The sequence below is a fragment of the Ptychodera flava genome, chromosome 3 (assembly GCF_041260155.1).
Source record: "Ptychodera flava strain L36383 chromosome 3, AS_Pfla_20210202, whole genome shotgun sequence".
In the NCBI taxonomy this organism is placed as follows: Eukaryota; Metazoa; Hemichordata; class Enteropneusta; family Ptychoderidae; genus Ptychodera; species Ptychodera flava.
In genome coordinates, this window is record NC_091930.1 from 41,596,244 (window position 1) to 41,619,255 (window position 23,012).

The following is a 23,012-nucleotide window of genomic DNA, read 5'->3' on the forward strand; positions in this document are numbered from 1 at the left end:
TCACCCATCGGATGGAGTCCAAATGGACGACAATCAACTTGTTATATATATATATATATATATATAATATATATATATATATTATGTATTATATATATTTTTTTCCTAAGTTATGCTTTAAGTAAGAAGGTAGGTAGTACAATCGTGCTCTTCTGAAGACACACACAAACATACACCTACGCAAGCACGTCCGCTTACATATACACACGCGCGCGCACCCATAAGAAAGCAAGCACGCACACAATCATTGCAACTGTGGTCAGTCGACTTTATTCTTTTCCAGCCATGTAAGTATGTTTAGACAGGTTATGCCTGATTACCAGAGTGCCGATGGAAAATGTTGATGAAGAGGTTAATGAGAAAGAATCTGACCGTAATTGTTATCAATGACGCTTGTGTAGTAAGTATTCGGTCACATTTATCAGAAAAAATTAGGTCGACAAAGAACTATTATCAGACACTGTATAATGCCGTCTATATTATATGAAATATTTAGCAATGTGTAATGGACAGCGTATTTCTGCTAGTGTGGAAACATTAACGTCAATAAAGGAGCAAACAAATAATTGCTCCCAAAAATATGTTCGTTGAAACCTAAACCAACTTTATAACAGGTCTTTCGTCCGGGCTTGTTGATAACCTAGACATTATATTGCCGACTCATTTGATCTTTGGTTAGGCATGGTGTGTCAATTGCCTTTCTGTTTGAAAGAGGTCATTAACTGGCACCTGTTTTCTGGCATTAGCTATCCGTCTCTGCTAATACCAGAACTCCTTGGTGTGTTTCCTTACAAATTAGGGATATGTCTTTCCTTTCCTAAGACAGGAGAGATTTCGTGTTTTGTTAACCAATTAAATGCGTCGGCGACTATAACGCCTGGCTTATCATCACATACTGCATGTACTTCGCAAGAAAATTTGTGTGACGAACATGCAATTGTCGAACGGCATGTCGAGAAAGACATGCAACTACTGATTGAACAGTAATTTTACATGTTACTTGCTGCAGTCGAGGGGTCACGTAATCATTCATTTATTGAATTGCAGAATTTCGTAGTTACATACATGAAAAAGTCAATACCTTGCCTCTCTAACGTAACCAAAGATTCGAAAATCGGTCGCTACATATCCATTGTAGATTTTTTGTCATGCCTTTCATGATTAATTTGACAGTTTCGCGTTTCTAAAGCTACTCATTCATTGGCCCTAATCAAAAATACTAGAGTCAGTCTTTAAAATGCTTGATATTTGTTTTGGGAACCATTTACAACATACGTTTGAGTAATTAGAACGCCAGATTAGGTGATCTGGTGTTTACCTAAGCTAGTCTGCTTTATTCCATTACGACTGACATGAAATTCATCAAAGTCAGAAGGCAGCTCGCCAACTAAGTAAAATGATACACCTATACTTGAAAATTTTGAAATTGGAATAAAATATTGAAGAGTGTAAAACATGATGATTTGTGTCTTTCCTTTCGCATGTGAATTGCAATCCAGTAAATTGTGTTTTACTGACCTCAATATTATATTTTATCTTATTTTCTTAAAATTGGATATGTTTATTATAATTTTCATCGACTAATAAAACAACATAAACAAACATAAAACGGTCATATGATGTCATAATTAAGAGAGTAACAAATGAAAATATTGTTAATTGCATTTATCAATTCAAATGATATTTCTGTCCTGTGTAGAGATCAATGCGACCGCTATTGATCGAAACTATCAAAAATAAGACATTCTGATAACTAGCGAAAAAAGGATGAAAACGTAAAGTGATGTTGTTTCAGCGTAATATATTTTTTTTTGGTTTTAATGTAATGTGAGTATGACGTTTTCTGTTCATTTTATGAATAGTAATGAGCAGAGAAAAATCAGACAGCTTTAAAATCCACTTTTATGTTTACGCTGAAACAACATACCTTTGCATGTAATATTTCTTTGTGACAACACATCAAAATACCAATAAATGTTGTTGAATGTACATTCCAGTAAAAGGCTAATGACCTTGATATTGAACATATTTATTCAACTAGAATAGTTGCTGCCAAGGCTACACCGTCTTTCTTATACAAATTGTTAGCCTCATATGAACGACAATTGCGTGTCTAGAAGTGCCTTCCTTTTAATCCTCGAAGATTAGGTATAAAGGCATCCTTGGACAAACTAGCATATTCGTCTGCCGGACATCCATAGGCTGAAGCATACTGTCGCAACGGCGCTGACAATGACACTTGTTTACTCTTGGCTCCGTGAGTGTTTCGAAGGCACTCTCTCAATCGATACTTTAGCATCGTTCAATGTCTTGCTGTTGATTCTTTTCTCGAGATTCTCGAAATCTACGTGAAAAAATACAAGCCATCAAATAGATAGAACTAGTATTTATGTTTCATATCGATGCCTACTGTTTGTTTTTAGTCAATCCAAATATATACATTCATTTTATTTCAGTATCATGTGATTGAAGCCTTTGTCACCCATTCGTCCTTTGTGCCCCTTACAGTCTATGAAACTCATTAACAATAGTTTCGTTTCATCATTTCATATAGATTGGTTTATCTACAGTGGCATTTTGAGACGGAAATACCTTAAGTTATTAGAAATATCACTAGAAAGACGTTATGTTTCCATTGCCGTTTTTCACCTATAAGATATGTTGATGTTAGGCTTTTTAAAGAAATTCACCTTCTATTTCATCAGCGAACTCGAACAATACTGACATCGATTCCAAAGTTGGTGGTTTTGTCGTCAGTGCTCTTCCTTCGAGATAGTATTCGATAAGTTTTGCGGAAGTATCTGGAGCTACATTTTTCAATATGAATCTTCTTCTGTCGTGTGTCCAATCTTCTTCCTCACCTGGAATTTTTTTAAAGATCAAATTACATTATCGTCCGCTCGAAACCTTTAGTAAGTTCTTGATCGAATTTGAACTTACAACTTCTGGCACCAAGTCTCCTAGCCTACGAAGACATAGTAAAACATTTCCATTGGTAACGGAGAGTAAAGTTAAATTCTACCCTTGATAATTATGATATTATCATATCATATGTAAAGCGCCTTGAGCACAACTTCTAAATATGTGCATTATAAAAGAACCCATTCTTCTTCTTCTTTTTCTCATTATTATTGTTATTATTATTATCATTATTATTATTATTACAAGCTTTTTTGGTGTGGTTTTGAAAAAAAAATTCTGATAATGAAACGGTTGCCATGGAAGCATAAAAACCACTTTTGTTTATTATAACCCATCAAGGGACATTTTTGAGTATTTTGTTGCCTTCTAAGCCATTTTCAATGAACTTTGCCAAAAATGGATATTTTAAACGCCAGAATGGTTGCTATGGAAACATTAGGCATCAAAAGGGACATAATTTTGTTTGATTCGACTATAAATATCCTGAAATATGCTGCATTTTTTATATCAAAATCGGACCTACTAATTCGCATTATGATAATTATTTAATACTTAATTATTTAATTATCTTCTGGTTGAGCTGGCGAGTGACATCACGAGTTTTCATTGTTTCCTTTCATTGATGCTTTGTAACAGTCTCTCTCGCTTTAATCAATATGCCCTCTGTTAAGGGAGAGTTCAGTTTATTATGGTCGGGGTGGGCCCGTCAATTTTTTTGGCGCATCAGTCAAAATAAGTAAACCTATTGCACCCAAAAATTGAAAACCCCTCTTTTAAGATGACAAAAAATTCATTACAACCCCCCCCCCCCCCACATTGATTGAGTAAAACTGCACACACAAACATCTCTTGGGTCGATAGAATAAAAAAAAGATTCTATGATTTTTTCGAATGACCCGCCTTACAAACTCACTAGGTGTTAATGTTCAAATTTCCATTCTTACTTGCTATATTGTTGAATTTACCTCTCAAATGGATTTGACAGAAATTACAGGTGGATTGCAATTTGTGCAACCATGTGTGTACAAACGTTTGATATTTGGCTTTAATTGATAATCAGCTGTTAATAATGTTGATTCACTAAACATGCCAGTGTGTGAGAAAACTATTATGTTATACTTTTTCAATACAAAACTGTATGCATTTATAGATATTGATAATGAAATGAATGTATTTAATTGGAATAGGGTGAATCAGCTGTTAATAATGTTGATTCACTAAACATGCCAGTGTGTGAGAAAACTATTATGTTATACTTTTTCAATACAAAACTGTATGCATTTATAGATATTTGATAAATGAAATGAATGTATTTAATTGGAATAGGGTTGTTACAACTGGTTTGTAGACAAGGGTTGTTACAACTGGTTTGTAGACAACAAATTAGACTTTAGAATTTCACCATAAATGTTCATACACTATGCATGGGAGTCTATGATAAAATTGTGAATATTTTTTTCCAATGAAGAACGTGCTATTCTTGTGCATATACAGACGTTGAATAATTAACATAATTGTACTTGATTAGAATATGATGGTTAAAAGTGCATATTATGTGTATAAGAAATCTGATTTTAGAATTTCACTGAAAATGTCCATCCACTATACCGGGTAAATTGGAGTGTATTTGGAAACTATGAATAGTTTTTTTCCAAGACAAAAATAGGTAAACCTGTGTATTTATGTACTCTCGATTATTAATATTAATATACTTGATTAGACCAGGTAGTAACAAATAGATGTGTTCGCCAGAAATTTGATTTTGGAATTTCTCCGAAATGTAGCTTCACTGTTCATGAAAGTCTTTGAGGAAACTATGAATAATTTTTTTCCAATACAAAACTATCTAAATCTGTGTATTTATAGACGTTTGATAATTCAATTTAAAGTACTTAGTTAGACTAGGATGGTTAAAGGTTGATATGTGTGCAAGAAATTGGATTTTTTTATTCAACGGAAACATTGATTCACTATACATTGGATTCTAAGAGAAAATTATGAATAATTTGTTTACATTGCTAAATTAATTTGTGCTTTTATAGGTGTTTGATAATGATACAAATGTACTTGATTCAAATAGGGTATTTGAAAGTTCAGATGTTGACAACAATTATGATATTGGACTTTCTCCTAAAAGTATAATTTCACTTATCATGGTACTAGTAGTCTACAGGTAATTGTTAAATAATTTCCATGACAAAACTTGGAGTTAGGCGATGTTGCCGTGAGTGTGTGGGGGTTCGAATCCCGTTTGGGTTATAGTAAAATTTATATTTCTTTAACTGAGTGGACAGTTCTGCTGGTGGATATTTACTTGTCCCCGAGTCTGTCTGATAGCCAGTAAAAGCTTCGTGCTTTTCCGAGTACTATGTATGTGTGTACTTTGTGTGTGTACTGTGTCTGTTTGTCGTCTGCTCCACGCATACCGTGTTGTTCGGTCGCGCACAGAATTGAAACATCTAAGTCGGTTACTGTGACCAACTCTTTTGGGTTGGAAGCAGTGGCCGACTGGTTTTGTGTGAGGCCGAGCAGCTAGGCGATGTTGCCGTGAGTGTGTGGGGTTCGAATCCCGTTTGGGTTATAGTAAAATTTATATTTATATTGCTATATCTCTAATATGTAAGTAGTAGGAATTGTTCGTTGCCCTCAGTGAGCTCGATTTACAATGAGACATGCCTCAGAGTTGCCGGTCAAGATGTTCATGTGACAGATAACTATACTTTTGTTCAGATTTACAGTTAAATGACATCAGAGAATGAAATGATGCAACGAATCATATTTATCTGCCAGAAATTTCTGAACACTGAAACTGCATTTTGACGGGACTGATAGTTATGAAAATTAAGTGACCCCTCTGAGTTTTTAAAAAAAAATGAACCCCCCCCCCCTCGCAGTTTTTCAAATTTAAGGTGACCCCCCCCCCCTTGGATTTTGCCGGCACATCCCCGGTCGTAATATCTGAACGCTCCCTAACCATTTCTTTTCCTTTCAATATCGCTTTGTCCTTCACATGTTGCTCGCCGTATATATCATGAGAAGTGAATTGACAATCTAAACAACATTCTTGGTTTGTGACAATGAATTCGCGTTCTTCGTGTAAATTATATTACTATTTGTTTGCGATATTTCGAGCCATGTTACAGTCACGTTCTTTACAATGCCGAGATAGCTCAAAGTTGATGGTTTGCTGTCAATGTAATATGGCAGTAGTACAGTATGGCAAAGTACATATGCAGCATACACGTTCATACAGGGTTTAATCGCACAACAGTACAAATTCATTTTTCTCGGGTTGTTTAAAGAGTATTACCAAAAATAACCAAAAATATCATACCTTTGAAGTCAGACTTTGAAACTTTCTCTTCACTTTGCACCGGATTTCGATCTGCATTTTTTTCCTTTGTGATCAGATTCACAATGATCACCTTAACAAGCATTTTCAGAAGTTGTTGGAAACATGCCACGCTAAGACGCCCTAAAATGAGTACAGAGTATGATACAGCAACTTTATTATAAGCTCAAATGCTCTTGTCTGTACATTTCATGCAATTTGTGTCAAATTAACAATGTAGAAAATCTTCGCACCACCATTTGCTATACGTTGGCTTTCAATATATTATACCTCTGGGAACATTTGTCTTGTATACCAATAAAAAAAACCAACATATTGTTAAATACTGATACTTTCGTACAATTGTCAATACTTACTCTTATAACCATGCCCATTATAGTTAGTGCGATCTGTACCACATTCAGTTCAATGATTGCATACGTTGACGGGAAACATAACCGAAATAGTAGATTACATTGTCTAGGGTCTCGACATGAAGTCACGCGAGACCGTGAGACGGAAGTTGACTCAGCGAATAACGTGTCTATGGATGTGTTTATTATCAATTTGCATCGACCCTTCCGCACGATGAAATCTCTCTATAGGAACAAATTCTTAGCATTACACATTCGGAAGAGAAAGTAAATGGTTAAGGTCGTAGTATATGACTTAGATATGTAGGTTTTCCTCGTTTTCTGTAGGTTCCTTGTCTTTGCTATAGGTTTCAGTAGTTTCGATTACGACATGCCATATCAGGCTAGTTCATCGTGTGTAATCGTAACACAATGGTTACCTAGCGTGTCAGGTTAGGCAAGGTTAACATTGTTTGTATCGGACAGAGTGATCAACTGACACGGGTTAGTATTATTTGCTTCAAAAATCATATAATTCAATACATTTTTCGGTTTACATGAATAAATGTCAAGTGGTTTCAGTACTCGTTAACATATAATATAGCAAATTCTATCGATATTAGTGTCTGTGTGTTATTTTCTATATCTTCTCAGTACCAGCTCATTTGCCAACCATAAGTTCTTTCTTCTTCTGTTTACGTATTTCCCATCTAAAATTTATGTGGCCATCCTTGTTACCTCCATGGCCCGTATTTGTTTAAGGGAACATCGCAATTAATCAAGAGATAAATGTTGATATGAATTTAACTATTCCTTGGGTCAAAAATATATTCAACGAAGATATTGTTTCTTTATTTGTGTGCATATAAAAAGCCACTCACATATAGAGAGTACCTGAACCATAGTTTGATAAAGGTAAGCGCATACAATATATAGATTTTGCTATCAACGTATCTCGTATAGATTGTACAGGGAAGGAGTTGCTGGTAGACTAAATAAAGAGACTTGTGTATCATACGAGTTTTATCTTAAATCAATACTAAAACAAATGAATTGCATGTCTTTATCTTAGAGACAGAAATGGTTCGCCAACGATTTAATAACGAAATGCATTGATACAAAAGTAGGAGATGAGACTATCTTAATTGTCAAAATAAGTATTCGTAGTCCAAGAATGACGATTATTAGCTCAGTGAGTCATGCAAGCGCGCCATGTCTGACCTATAAATACAACAGTTCCCTGACTTGGCAGGTCAAGTGAGGCCATGTTTATCATTATAGTGTCCTGATATGGCAGGTCTTCTTGTAGTGTAAATGACCTAGTTTCGGTGAAATAGTCTGTTTGTATGTACATTGAAAGGACGCCAGCCGTGCAGTTTGGCATCTAGAAATAACATCGTATCCGCGTACGTATTTATTTATTCATTCATCACAGGTTGCTCCTATTTCAGGTTCATTTCATAAAGAGAAAAGAGAAAAGTTGCATGACACTGAAAAACAAGAACATATAGTAAAAAACAGACTACACAGTGTATCAATCCATCAATAGCTGATGTAAATTGCTTCCAAAGTAATAAAACTACCAAACATATTTAAATTTTGTTCGTTAAGTACAGTCGACTGGTTTAAATTCTTATAGTTCAGGGGAAGTTGTCGAAAATGAAGCTTCTTCGTATTTCAATAAATTTGTTATGTTTCATTTTCAGGAAATCTGTGTTTTTCCCGTAAATATAAGCACGGGCGAATTTAGAGGAAAAATACATTGCTTTAAAAGCTAGTGAACTGAATCCTGACACAAAGCACGTAGGCGTAAACTCGGTTGAGACATACCGTAACCTCTCGAAACACTGTTACTGCATTTCATTAAGATTGCTCCAGATTCTATAACACCTGCCATGTCAGGCTAGTAAAGTTCAAAAAACTGTCAACGCCTGCCATGCCAGGCTAGTATATTTCAAACAACTGTAAACACATGCCAGTTAGGCTAGTAAAGTTCAAAAAACTGTCTACGCCTGCCATGCTAGGCTAGTATAGTTCAAACAACTGTAAACACATGCCATGTCAGGATAGTGCAGTTTAAACAACCGTAAAAGTCGAGTTATGTATGGTAATAAAATCCGTGGTTGTGGTTGCTAATCTCAGGATTAACGACCTTTACATCACCGTGCGGAATCTTTGTGTTAGGTTGAGCAGAGACGGCTTCACGTCGGACCAAATAATGTCTTTGTTTCAGGTATTTTATTGAGCCGTCATTATTTACGGGGGTTTCGGAGGAATTTCATCGGAAATTCCGAAATTTCGAGTAATCCCCCTTCCAACTATGATGAATTTGAGTAACCTCCTCATCTCTATCTCAGGAATTTTGACGGACCTCCGTTCTACGTAAAAGTTAAATACAAATATTTATAAAATTTACAAAATATATGTAGGCTTACGGCAATTGTAAATTACATTTAAATCCTGATGTACCCTGCTAGATTATCGTCGGTTATCTCATGATGGTTGAAAAAGCTGAAACCAACAAACGAAATTCAAAATCACAAAAAATGCAGATATAGACGATCACGATACAACCAGTATCCAGCCATATAGTATTGTTTAATTTGGATGGGTACACTGGACAAAATACTTGATATGCGCTTAGCATATTTACGTATATTGACGTATATGGAACACAATATTAATTGCATACGCAACGTATATCTTTGTATATCGAACATTCCAATACGTTGATATGCGTAGCGTATTTCTATGCAGATCATGAGTATACTTAATGCTTATCTTTGCACGCTAACTGTACACTAGTTTTGCATTTTATTAGTATACGTACGTGTATAGTTAAAGTATTTGAAACATGTACACAATCAGTATATATCGAGCAATTCGCCCAGCTGTCTGAAAGGGTTGTCACCAGGATACCTGACTGGGCAGAATTTAAAAGTACAGGGGAAGAACATATGAGAGGCTGAGGGGAAAAGAGTCAGAGGAGCTGTCCCTATCCTGCTTAGAAATTTATTAGAAATTGATATGTGCAGAGGTGCAGCAGTCTTGTGCAATCTTAGAGTATTTTTAATTTTTATACCAAGTAGAACGGTTAGAATACCTCAAGGGGGAGAGCACAAGAGGGGGTTTCCCCCTCTCGTATCGACAATTTTGGATATTGATGTGTTGTAACGGTGCAATCTGAGAGGTGTTTCAATGGATTTCGCACTCGGTAAAACTGTTCGAAAATGAGTCACAATATTCAACAATTAAACAATGACAAGACATTTTGTAACCAAAAAGTTCTCAGTTTGTCAGAGATTGAAGACCAAAGAAAATTCAGAAATGGAAAATATGTGACCTTCTTAATGTCACAATGTTTACTGCACTGAAGTACATTAAAATATGTTTCTGTGATAATTCAGAGCAGTACAGTTTTGCCCTAGATCCTGTGAAAAATTTAAGAGATTGTTGATGTGTTCAATGATGCAGTCTGGTGAAATCTGACAGTTTTTCATTTGTCTTATTACTAGTTAAACGTTTAGAACATCCAAAAGGGAGAGCAAGAGAGGGGGTGTCACATCGAAAATTTTGAGATATTGATGTATGAAATGGTGCAATCTGACAGGTGTTTCAATTGATTTTGTACAAAAGATTGAGTACCCCCTTCTTCCTCTCCATATTTTAGAGACCCCCTTGAAGTTTTGAATTTTTCGAGTGACCCCCCCTCACATTCCTCCGACCCCCAGGCCGTAAATAATGATGGTTCCCTTACATTCTACTTTTCTACCTGCTTCTTCAGCATTTCACAGTTTCACAGTTGTTACTCTCCATTTTAGTTTAATTTATATTTTACAATTTAATATAACTAATTCCCATTTCTCCTTTCATAATGACATGTTTCACTAATCGCTAAGAAGGTTGAATCAGATGACTTCATATTCGCGCAAGAATAACTCATTCGACTAGACAATTATACAACTAAGAATATTGTTTACTTGCTCTGGAATCATATTCTATTAGTCGTAATTCCTGTAACTCAGAGCGTATTGCTTTCGATAAAATATTTTGACTGAATCGTTCAGCCTTTGTCAGCTGTTGTGTTATTGTGAATAGTATGATGACGTACAGGAATTACCGCGAATAGAATAGACAAATATAGTTCTTCATGTTAGAGCGACCTCTCACGGTGTAGGGTAAAATTTTCAAAACTTCAGACTTAATCCAGATTCAGACATACCAGATTCAGTAATGAATCTCCTTTATGTTTTGTGATAAATCAACAGTAGAATGTAGCAGTAAAGGTCTTAAACAAAACAAAGAGTGCCTTTTTTAACCTTTTGTCATTTTGTAACCTGAACACTTTGCACTAAAATTTAACATGTCATTTACACGTGTTCTGCAAATCACAGGTATATTTTTGCATACTATATTGTAAGCTTTTGAGTAACGATGCGGCATGAATTATGACCAAGGTAAATCTCTGAGAAAAAATCGTCACTTACAGGCCATCTGTTTGTAAATATTTCCCCTACTTCTTTGAATGAGAATCAGATTTATTCTTCGCTTATGAAAAAACATTAAGTCTTCTGAAAATTCGGTTTTGCCTGCAACGCAAATCTGCTCTTCCAAACACGTCTGCCTTAAGTTCGTTCTGACCGGGTACTTACCGAAGTCAATGTGAAACCATTAAGAAAACTTTTGTCGCGGTAATAGTAAGTTAGACAACATGGCCCTCAATGTACCTGTAGCTTTCTGATTCTTTATTTAATCATTAATTGCATACAACATATGTGCAAAGTTTAAAAACAGTTTAATTTTCCTGATATTGTCGTACCAGAAATGGATAATATACCAAAATGACAAGCTATACGTTTGAAAGGTTTGTTGTATTGATGGAGCAAACACTACATAAAAAACGCTTTGTGACCTGCAATGTGGAAAACTTGTGCTCTAAATAACAACTGCTATGATCGAACTTAAAGTAGAGTTTTATAACACCTTTAAAGTCCTCAACAAATTATTTATATAGGATATATAATCATGTTGATAAAGGATACTGTGGAAAAACGGTATTTGGTCTGTTTATTCCAAGACAAGAAAATGACCTTTTATCTAACAATACTCGGGTGATAATAAGCTCAGAACCCGCGTAAACTATACATTTTTGAAAGCCTAGATATAGGAAAACATTTTGGTAACCACAGTGTCACCATTGTTTACATATCTCTCACGTGACAGGTAATTCCCATGACCTTTCAGATTCGGTTTCCCTATGTTTTGTCTTAATACTTCAAAATATCTGACTCAAACTTTCTGGAATGCAAAATATCACAATGTTCTTCAAAGGTGTGTCTCAGATATTTATATCTTGCCTAGTGTTTGAGAAGCAAAATTTTAAAAAAAACCAGCTTAGGTTAAATTCACCTCTGCCATTGATTTGTTGTTATTTTAATTAGCGGGTGATATAATAAAGTACATGTAGTTTTTGTACGATAAGTGCGAAATAATTATCAGTGTTCCTATTTGCTTATAATCATATGATATCGATTATCTTTACCTGCAACACAACAGAAAGTCCCGAGGATTTTTTTATGAGCAATTTGAAATAATCAAACAGGTGCTATTTGCTCTCGTTAATAATAAGTGTCCACATCATAAATTAATTATTTACATGTTAATTTTATAAGATATTCAGATTCAGAATAGGCCATAGAATCGTTCAAAATAATAAATATGGTCGGATTTGCAGTGTTATCCACGACACAGCCGTAATAATCAGTAGGATCGTTAGGATTTTTTGATGGAGGAACCAGCATCTCTCGTCTCCCCTGGGTGTACTCGCCCGTCAGGACTTTGCAGACATAGATGTGTTTGTGACCATTGGTGTCACGTGGTGAGAACCTATCCGCAGATGAGTATTTAGCATTGAGGGCAAAGTAACATCCTCGTCCGTATGCTGAGGCTGGAATCAAAGAACAGTGAACATGAATGAATTACAAAAGCACACATTACAAATTCACACCGTGTCTTTAAATATGCCTCTCGAAGGTCACTGATGCTAACCCTAACAATTTTCGCGACGCCTTCGGTTGAAAGCGATTTTTCATCATGCACTGCGTAAGTACAGAGCGTTGGAATAGCGCAGGATTTCCTTGCATTTGCTCAGATTAAATAATCTTGAGTATAACAGTAGATCTCTCCGCCTGCCATATAGAAGCAGACAGTCTAGCTTCTTTAATACCAAGCAGAATAGAGAAATTCAAGGTAACCAGCAATTACCCGTCAATTTCCCTTTACTTTCAAGTTTAAAGATTCGAAACCAGAGAATGACACTGGTCCCTTCGAAATCGTTACTCTTACTCTTTTATCAAATTAATTTATCTAACTGTTCAATTTTCTACAGCAGGTAGTTAAAATGAGACGGGGCAGAGTGCATTGTCATTTTGAAACCACTCTATACTCACTTACTAATGTGTCAACTGTGACTGCAAATCATTTCGCATTGTCCATTTACATAATAACTGCTTGAAATATATGTTTCATCTTCTAAAAATGTAGCAGAGACGAATAGTAACGAGTATTCTCTCTCATAGCCACATGAGCTTTAATAGGTTATTCCTGTTTTCCTACAAAGTTTCTGTTAAAACCCTGCCATTTATTTTGGCGCAGGTTTCCAAGGATGTCCCATAGTAGTGATTTCGCTCTATTTGGATCCAAGGTTTACTTCTGTGTTGTGTGGTTTGCTTTATGAGCACCACCTGTCGATATAATTGCCTAGTCTTAAATATTTTTATCTAAAAGAGAAAACCAGTTTCCAAATGTCTTTTAAATTAACTTATTCGAAATGAGGCTCCAATCATCTGATTTCATTGAATCACATACCACACTTTACATAGATAGATAGATACATAGGTAGATAGATAGATAGATAGATAGATACAACCATACATACATACATACATACATACATACATACATACATACATACATATATACATACATACATACATACATACATACATACACACACACACACACCCACCCACAACACACACACACACACACACACACACACACACACACACATACATACATACATACATACATACATACATACATACATACATACACACATGAATATAGACAGAAACGCGCTTCCTTTTCTTCATTTGTATACGTATTTCGTGTTTCCTTAATTACCTCTACAACTCCTGTCACTGTTCTTAACATCGATTTCTTCAATTCATCTGCAATGCTGATGTTTTCTTCACTCCACCTGAAAAGGGGCACATGTTTCACTTCCTTAGAATCGTGCATGGGAGTCAAATGCTCCGGAAGAGAAATGCCACCCGTAGTGACAGAAGCTTTTTTAATTAATGAGTTTTATTTTCCCTGAGATTGTTTGCTTCTTAACTCTAAGCAACCGATCAATCACTAAACCGATTTCCAAATATAATGAGTCTATGACTTTGTCAACTACACAGATAAGCCTTGTACCATAGATCTCCTTTGAGAGTCCGCATGGCATTCTTAAAAATACGAGCCGAATACAATTTGGTTGATGATCAGGACAATTATATATTTTCGGTGCTTATTGACAATGTTGCTACATCTGCATTATAAGATGAATCATTCGTTTTGATTTTGAAGCAGATCGATTTCCTTTACCTTACCTTTTTTTCAAATCTCTTCTTACAGGAACTTTGGTCTCTTCGGTGGACTTGAAACAGTCTTGGTATTAATAGTCATCCGATTCAATAAAGGTGACCGCATTGCCGGCCTTGTACTCTTGCTTGATGTGACCTGCAACTTCATCCTCGTACTCTTCAAAGCCATCCTCGTTCCAGTACAGCCAAGCTACGTTCTTTGCCAGCGCCGTTGCTTCAGTCACTCGCCTGTGCTCTTCTTGCATTCGCTTGAGAAACTGGGTCACTTTGAGCCTCATGGCAGCTTCTTGCATTCATGTCAAATTAAGTCGACAAGTGCGACCTCTATCGACTACCTCTGCAGAAGCCTGCATATTGAAAACAATAAGTGTAAAATATAGCTAACGGATAGCTAACTCTTGTCTGTAAAACAAAGGTGCACGCAAAATGGAGAAAATGTGATGAACAAAAAAGCGAATATATACGACTAAAAATCTCCTGACCAATATATTAATTATGTTGTTCACAAAACTTTGATTCAATAAAGACAGCAAATAAAATATTAAACTTCCACCGAATATAGTTCTTATTATTACATATGTACTGCAGATTATTCTATTGTGCCCAATCACATAAAGTTGGTATTGAATCTCAGTAATGTGCATATGAGAAAAATAGTTCCTTTTCAAAATTCGGTTTTTGGCAGGATAAATTGTATATCATATTGACCACACAGTTGCTTCCTACACTTTATTAATTTTATATAATAATACAAATGTTAACAATAAACTCCTTGTCAAACAGCTGAAAAACGTACTTACAGATTGAAGGAGAATGTCACAAGCCATCAAATAACTATATATGCAAATTAGTCACGTGCCCATTCAATAATTTTTCGGTATTTTCACGCTAAATTATGCTAATGAGTATCAAATTTGGCGGACTACTTTATACTTTGGTAAAAAACTGTCGTCTGCTTTAGGCCTATATTGAAACCAGCTCGATTGGAGGACCAGCATTACGACTGGCAAATTGCGAATATGTTGATCATTTTGAAATTGAATTTTATTACGGAGACACAATGGAAACACCTTGTGACACGGAGATCAAGTATTTTTTAAGGATAACGCGAGGGTAGCGTCGTTGACAGTGCCGTCTGGGACTGCGAGCACAGGGAGATGTGCCCGTGTCAACACAGCTGATGTCGACGTCCAAGTTGGAGCGCAGAAAAAACAAAACACGTGCACGGAAACGAAAACAAGACGCGAAGTGGCAGTTTTCAAGGAATGACTTCACACCATGACAGAAGAAACTTGCGAAGTTCTAAAAATTCCACCACCTGAGTTAGATCAATTGCTAGGCTGTTTTTTCTTCTAAGCGACGGGACTCACTGACAAATTTTAAATTGAGTAATCACAGCGCTCGTAAAGGCTGCGTACAACGACTGCTCGATGCCGGCGTTACACCAACTGTGGCTTCACAACTAAGCTAAGCGGGCACAAAAACTCAACCGTTATTCTGTGGCCAGTGCAGACCAGCAGCGTCAGATGAGCAACATACTCGCCGGTACACAACCTGCATCCACGACCGACCGCGACCGGAAGTACAAGCCTGATGCCGGCCGAACATACACCCCCCCCCGCGCATACACCGCGACCGGTGGCCGGTCCTTCGTATGCTAATTCGAGGTCCCTTGTCGTCAATGCATCAAAATGCCCTCCATCAGTTACTGCAACTACCAGGGATGTTCTCAAATGCACAAATCAGTGGTGGATCGTTCAACTTTACCTTCAACATCACCGAAATAATTCTCTATCTGAACAATCTTCACCTGTATACCACGTTGCAACTTGCATCGCCTCCAAACGTCGCCGACCTGCAGTGATCTACTCCGATTCCGACTCAGATTGAATGATTCAACCGATACATAATTAGACTTTCTCATTTTGAAGTTTTACTCATTGTTCTTGTTCTAGTGTACATGAATTACGATTATACTGATATCAAATAAGAACGGTTTCACTTGAAAACATCTTGTAGTGTCATTTTTGTGAGTGACGTTGTTTGAGTGTACCAGCTGAGGGGCGAATAACTCTGTAGGTTAAGTAATATCCATCCGCCGACCCAAAGAATACTTGTTCGACGAAGTTACCAACGTGTGTAATTTGGGAACATATGTAATAATAACAGAACTCCATGACCTTGCCCTGACGTTTGTGTGGTACTGAAGTTATTTTCACGAGTGATGCGGTGTATCCTTGCTGTATTTTCACTCGCTTCGCTCGTGAAAATACGGCCGCAGGATACACCGCATCACTCGTGAAAATAACTTCCGTACCACACAAACGTCAAGGCAAGGTCATGGAGTTCTGTCATAGTCCTTGACACCTTAAAACTCCATAGTCTCTTTCGCGGATAGCGGAAATGACGACGGACACGCTGAATTCTGGGATTGTTTGGGGTCATCAGTCAGCACATGCATCATGGCTACTTGTCCGGCGGCAGCTCGCCAATTTCAGTCCTGGACAGTGCCTAAGCTGAGGCAATTTTTAATCACGCGGGATGTTCCGGTCGGTGTTTCCCTAAAAGATGAGCTCGTGCAGAACTGCTATGCTGCAGAGCAGCTAGATTTGCAGCAGAAACCTCCCATCACAGAACAGCTTGAAGACATCGCTGATGCCAAAGCCCAAAAGTTGGTTTTGAACGAAGGTGTCATCCGTCTGCCAGATCCCGATTGCATTCAATTCGGATGGGAGGACTCTCCTCACAGCTTCCCAGATGTTGAGCAGAGCAGAGTAGAAAGCTACTTCGACAAAAGTATTTACTTTAATTTGACCTCCAGCTACCTGTGTTACTGTATTACCGTATAATGATTTTTAGTTATATTTAACATTTACGTGTTGTTTAATACTTGCATGCATCGTCCTTAGCAATGTCGACCCTTTTGTCAAGCCCTGCTAGCTGTAACTCGTGGAGTTTGTTGACCTCAAATTATCTCCCTACTCTCTCCTGGTTCTCTCTGAATTGTACCCTCTGAAGAGATACGGGCTTTTACTACATTAGGAAAGCATTCCTTTGTAAACCATTTGACAATTCAATATTCAAATGTTAACGGTCATTTTGATTTCCCGCCATTTTAAACAATTGATTATATAACAATGGAAACAGAACCTACAATGTAACAGTTGAAAATATTCATCCCCATACATTACATTGGACTACTCTGTGCAGTTTATGTCAAGACTTCAGTGCAGATATGCACAGTATCCACGTTTTAGGCTTACTTTTTTTTTGCATGGGACTTCAATTCATTGTGTGGGCAAACATTTAATAATAGTGTAATCTTTATCTCATTCAATATTGCACATACTGTCCCAGCAGGTACTTTGATAAGTGTGTGCCTGAGTAAAATCATAAAAATATGCTACAAGATACAGCTAATTTGGGCTTTTAAGTTTTTTTTACTCATTTTCCTTCAGTTATAACGATAATAACATGTAGTACTATCTATTTGATCTTACAGCTATGATATCTTTGTGTACAGTCGCTGTTTTGGCTATTTCTTTATTTGTTTGTTACATGTATATTTTTATTGTTTCATTTTAAAGTTCTTTTTCTTTTTTTATAGGTCAATGATTAAATAATAACAAGTGAGTATTTACAATGATATATATACAATATTCATATTCCAATACCTAGTTAGTTAATAATAGCCTAATTATAGTAATAGTTTTAGTTTTTGCATTCTTTTAAAGCATGATCAACTATTATGTAAAGACTTGTTAAACAGAGATGCTCAAATCATTCAATTTTGTTTTTTGTAGAAAATCAAGCGATAGGTATTAAGACCGGAGGGAAGGAGTCTTTGAGAGATGGGAAATCTCTCCATCTATCCTCTCATGTCAATGGTCTTAAATACCATGGTGTTGCTGCTGATATCCCTTATTGTTTCATCAAAGCCAAGGTCATTAGAGAGACCAGTATATCTGCAGACCCATACTCCTGTTGGATATTAGTCCATAAAGAAAGGTGTCAAATTATCGATGGCTACTGTTCTTGTCCTGGAGGGTGAGTCATATTTATAAAGAATTAGATTGACAGTAGTTGTTTACAGCATCAGGCAGTATTACAGCACCGCATCATTCATGTCAGCTTTCTTGTTACAATACTGTGTGCTTTGCCATATACACCTCTTGAACTTGAAAGGGTGCATTAAGCCGGCTTAAATACCAAAACAAAGACTTAATTTTTTGTGTGGACATAAGTGTACTCTAACTATTAATCTCCTGTGTCTGCAAATCACAAATAGTGTCACATACTACGTTCAGACAGTAAAAAATTGGAAACGTTTCTGTGAAAACTATTTGCGTTTTGCAAACAAAGGGGATAAGTAGTTTGAGTCTGCTTGTGTCCACACACACACACACAAAATTAAGTCTGTTTTGGTGTGTAAGCCAGCTTAATGTGCTCTCTCAAGTTCAAAAGGTGTATATGGCCAAGCATTCAGCACTGTAACAAAACGGCTAACATGAATGCTGCGTACTTTAATACTGCTTATGCCTGTTGCTGTAAACAACTTCTTTGTACTTCACTTTCGGTGCCTTTATCTTGCATTCGAATTGATCAGCTATCCTGTTTATACCCTTTAGTAGAACCCTTTCAGCACTATTTTTGTGAACGAGGCTTTCTCTATGACAGGTTCTATTCACCATTCTCTGTAAACTTTCGTCCGCTCAGACTGAGATGAGCAGACTCATCTGTTGGTCAAACCAACTATTGTCACAGAATGTAGTGTTCTGTTCAGCAGCCATAACGAAAGAAATTGAATGTTGGTTGTTGTTTATTTGTTACTTAAAAACTATATACTGTTGATTGACCAATCAGAGTGCTCAATTCAGGGTGTTTTATTTACTGGTAAAGCCTTGGTCACCAAATTCCAGAAACGAATGACAGCGCCGTAGTAAAGTACTGTCCAATCAAAAGTGAACTTATCATATTCTGTAGACATCTGGTATGTTTTAATATTCAAATTTGGTAACAGCGGAAACCAGCTGCAACACAAAATCTGCTGTGCCCTTGGGCGTTTATATAATGTGCCCTAGGGCATTTATAGGATGTTCCATTATATTGGAAGGCTATTTCACAAATAAAGTTTTAATTCATATCCTAAACATGTTACATTGACAAAGGGGACGGTTGATGTAAACACACTGAAAACGAAAATATATCTGTTAGGGGCGATAGTTTTTAAGTCGGATAAAGCCCGAGTACGAGGGCTCTTCTGGTATATAAAGTCCAACCCTACGATAAAATATCTCAGCCTGCGGCCTCGACATTTTATCGTTGGGTAGGACTTTATATACCAGAAGAGCCCTCGTACTCGGGCTTTATCCTATACATATACCTGTTGCACGAGGCAGTTCAGTCCACACACACAGCAAGTTGTGGATAGAAATAATCCCTGGCTCAGGTCTGGCGGACTTAACTGCCTCATTTTTGAAACATTTGTGCCCGTATCGGACCAGAACAGATTCATAGGCGTTTTAATAGTCTGTAAGGGAACAGCACAATAGAAACATTTCCAACTTTTTCCAGTCTGAATGCAGATGTATATTGTTTGTCCGTGGTATGGTATATATAGCTTTCAAAGTAACTTCAAGACACAGCAGTCAATTGACATGTACTAGAATATACATGAATTGATTGGTACATGTAGTAAGGGAGATAGACAATATTTGTGCACGTAAGTATTTATAATCTCAGATTATAACATCTGGTAACATTTTATGTATCTTTTTTTTTCTGCACAATAGGGTTCAGGGGAACATGTAAGCATATTGCTGCAGTGTGTCACAACCTCATCGAGTTGGTGGCACATGGTGTCAACAGAACCGTGACAGAAAGGCGTCAGATGTGGCATACCCCGAAAAAAATACACCAGCCAGCCTTTCTTAAAGATATTACAATACATAAGATTCAAGGTGAGATTTACCTTCCTCTGTGCTCTGGAGTTTTAAAAGTGATACTGAGAATAATGAAAAGGAGGTAGTGACGTACCAGTGGTGTCTAGCTTTTGTTTACTGTTAAAACTGTTGTATTTAAAAGTGGTCACATGTTCATATTCTGACTAGGCAACCAATATTACACAACCTATGAATCTACTTTGTGCTCCAGACACAAAGTACTGTCCTGGTATAAAACCAAACAAGTAAGCAATAGAATTTGCATATTTTCAGTGAAGACAATCACAGTTCAGCAGAAATATTTTATCATAAAATCATACCTTTTGGTCTAGTCTTCCCTGATCATATGACCTAATCGTCCTGATTGATATTCTAGAACAAATGATCAGATTGTCTTGTTTTCGTGGTGTTCACATAAAAACAGTTGTCATGTCAATTGTGAGGGAGCATCCAAAGACAGCAAAGTAATTGTACTTTGCATCTAAGTCATTGTTCTCTACGTTCAGTAATATTTGAATTTACAATATGACAAAACACCATATGTTACAGAAGCAGGTGTATAATCTTATACCATTGTACAATGTTCTATAATCAATATGTTGGTAGGGAAACAACAATATGCAATGGCGACCTCCTGAGCCAAACTTTGTTATCCTACTTGAAAAGAAGAAGATGAGATAGAAGGTACTACAGCAGGCATGCTGAATATTTTATGAGTAACCATACATCTTTGTTAAATATGCAGGTAACTGTATCGTGGAGGAAACTGTGTCCAAGTCTAACCGCTTCAGGTATGATCCAAGGGCTATAGATGACAGACAACAAAGGAGAGTGGAAGATATGGATCTCGATGGTCTACGTGAGGTAACCGGTGGGAATGCTGGTATTTTGTGTTACATGAATATTGCAGCAGATCCTGATCGTCAAAACCCAGATTTGTCAGAAATTTCTGTCACGCAAGAAGTAGTCGTCACTCAAGAGGAGACTTCGGTGATTGAGGAGCCTATTTTACCCCCATCATTACCAGAACTTGCTGAACAGTGTGATGAACAAACTTTAATAGAGAGTGCTATGAACCCAATTGACACTAATGTTGTACAGTTAGTTAGTGATGCAACTGTAAATCAGTCTGATTCAGACATGTGGTATAAGTATCGTGTTGGACGCATAACTGCCACTAGACTCTTTGATGTAACACGAAAAGTGTCAGTAGATGGAACTGTGAGTGACAGGAATACATCATTCTTAAAGTCTGTTATGAATTACAATCCTCCTTTCTCTTCACCAGCTACTGATTGGGGGAAATATAATGAAGGAATTGCTATTCAACAATTTCTTCGTGTGAATCGCAAGTTTCATAGAAAAATGAGTGTTAAGCAATGTGGCCTAATCTATGTATCCCAGATGCCCAATAATAGCTGCTTCTCCTGATGCACTGGTGACGTGTGATTGTTGTGGGATTCGTCCACTTGAAGTTAAGAATCCATACAAAATGAGACATTTATCCATCCCTAAATATGCTGAGCTCCCTGATTCTTGTTTACATATTACATCTTCTGGGCAAATAAAACTCAAATCAAACCATCCATACTTTTTTCAAGTGCAAGGACAACTATTTCCTTGGAATCTGGAGTTGGTTATTTTGCTTTAAAAACGGCGAGTCCCTACAACAATCTACATTTCGAAGAGATATGTTTTGATCCATATGTTAATGGAAGAAGTATATTCAAAGTGTTTGGTTGTATTTAAGTCCATAATAGTTCCTGAACTTATTCATGAAAAGTAAGGAAAGAAATTGAAATGACAGAATGCAATGTTGAACAAACTCCACAAATTACACAGGAATGTAGAGATGAGCATGTTGAAAATCCCAATAAGAATACTTCTTGTATTACTGAATATATATGTAATGTATGTACTAAAGTATGTGTTGAGGATCCTCAGATATTCTCTGAGATGAGTATTTTCTGTGATTTTTGTAGTCAATGGTATCATTGGGAGTGTGTTAATGTTAAAGGTACAGAAATATTCTTGAAAAGAAAAAACATGAAATGGAAATGTAATCTTTGTAACAACTAATTCACTGGATGCTCATATTGTAAAGTAGCCCAAAATACCTATAGCAAAGCACACATGACACAAAATGTGCAATCTGAGTAATTTTAGTACTTAAGGGACAAAGTCAGCCATTTTTCATGAATTTTGTTTGATACAAGATACTACTTATATTGTTTGACATGTTGAAAGATAATGAATGGGTGACCATGCATATATTCAACCCCGGTTTTAGACACGATACATGAAATCATCGCGAATTCGCGATGGATCCATATATCGTGTGTTAGACTGGGTTCAAATATATGCATGGTCACCCATTCATTATCTTTCAACATGTCAAACAATATAAGTAGTATCTTGTAACAAAATTCATGAATAATGGTTGACTTTGTCCCTTTAACATTCATGTACAATGATGTCCAACACATGTACTAAGCAGATTTCAATGAAAGAATGTTTTGAGTGTTTTTCATGCATTTCAAATTTACTAATTTGGATGAAGAAGAGTAAATCTCATTAAAAAATGATTAAACCATATAGAAAAGTGTGTCTTAATCAACTATTCGAAACTTAGTAGACTATCTCAATGTGTGTGTGTCACTTGTGTTTGTTGAAGTTGTTTCCGTATGGATTTGAAAGATTTCAATGCACATTGACGAGTAAGAAAATACCATGTACTTGAGAAATTGATGGGTACAAACCTTGAACCGTCATCTGCCAGCAAAGTCAGTATCTACTTACCTTTTTTCCTAGA

General features: G+C 36.5%; 2 long non-coding RNA genes across 2 annotated transcripts; one reads left to right on the forward strand and one right to left on the reverse strand.

The window, feature by feature from the left end:
• Window positions 1-559: 559 nt before the first annotated feature.
• On the reverse strand, window positions 560-6,746 carry LOC139130048 (uncharacterized). Its single transcript, XR_011551764.1, has 4 exons — window positions 6,631-6,746; window positions 6,257-6,397; window positions 2,691-2,861; window positions 560-2,344 (listed from the first exon to the last, which is right to left on the reverse strand). It is a non-coding gene; the product is annotated as an uncharacterized lncRNA (long non-coding RNA).
• Window positions 6,747-16,708: 9,962 nt separating this feature from the next.
• LOC139130046 (uncharacterized) lies at window positions 16,709-18,305 on the forward strand. Its single transcript, XR_011551763.1, has 3 exons — window positions 16,709-17,054; window positions 17,866-17,887; window positions 18,062-18,305. It is a non-coding gene; the product is annotated as an uncharacterized lncRNA (long non-coding RNA).
• Window positions 18,306-23,012: the final 4,707 nt, after the last annotated feature.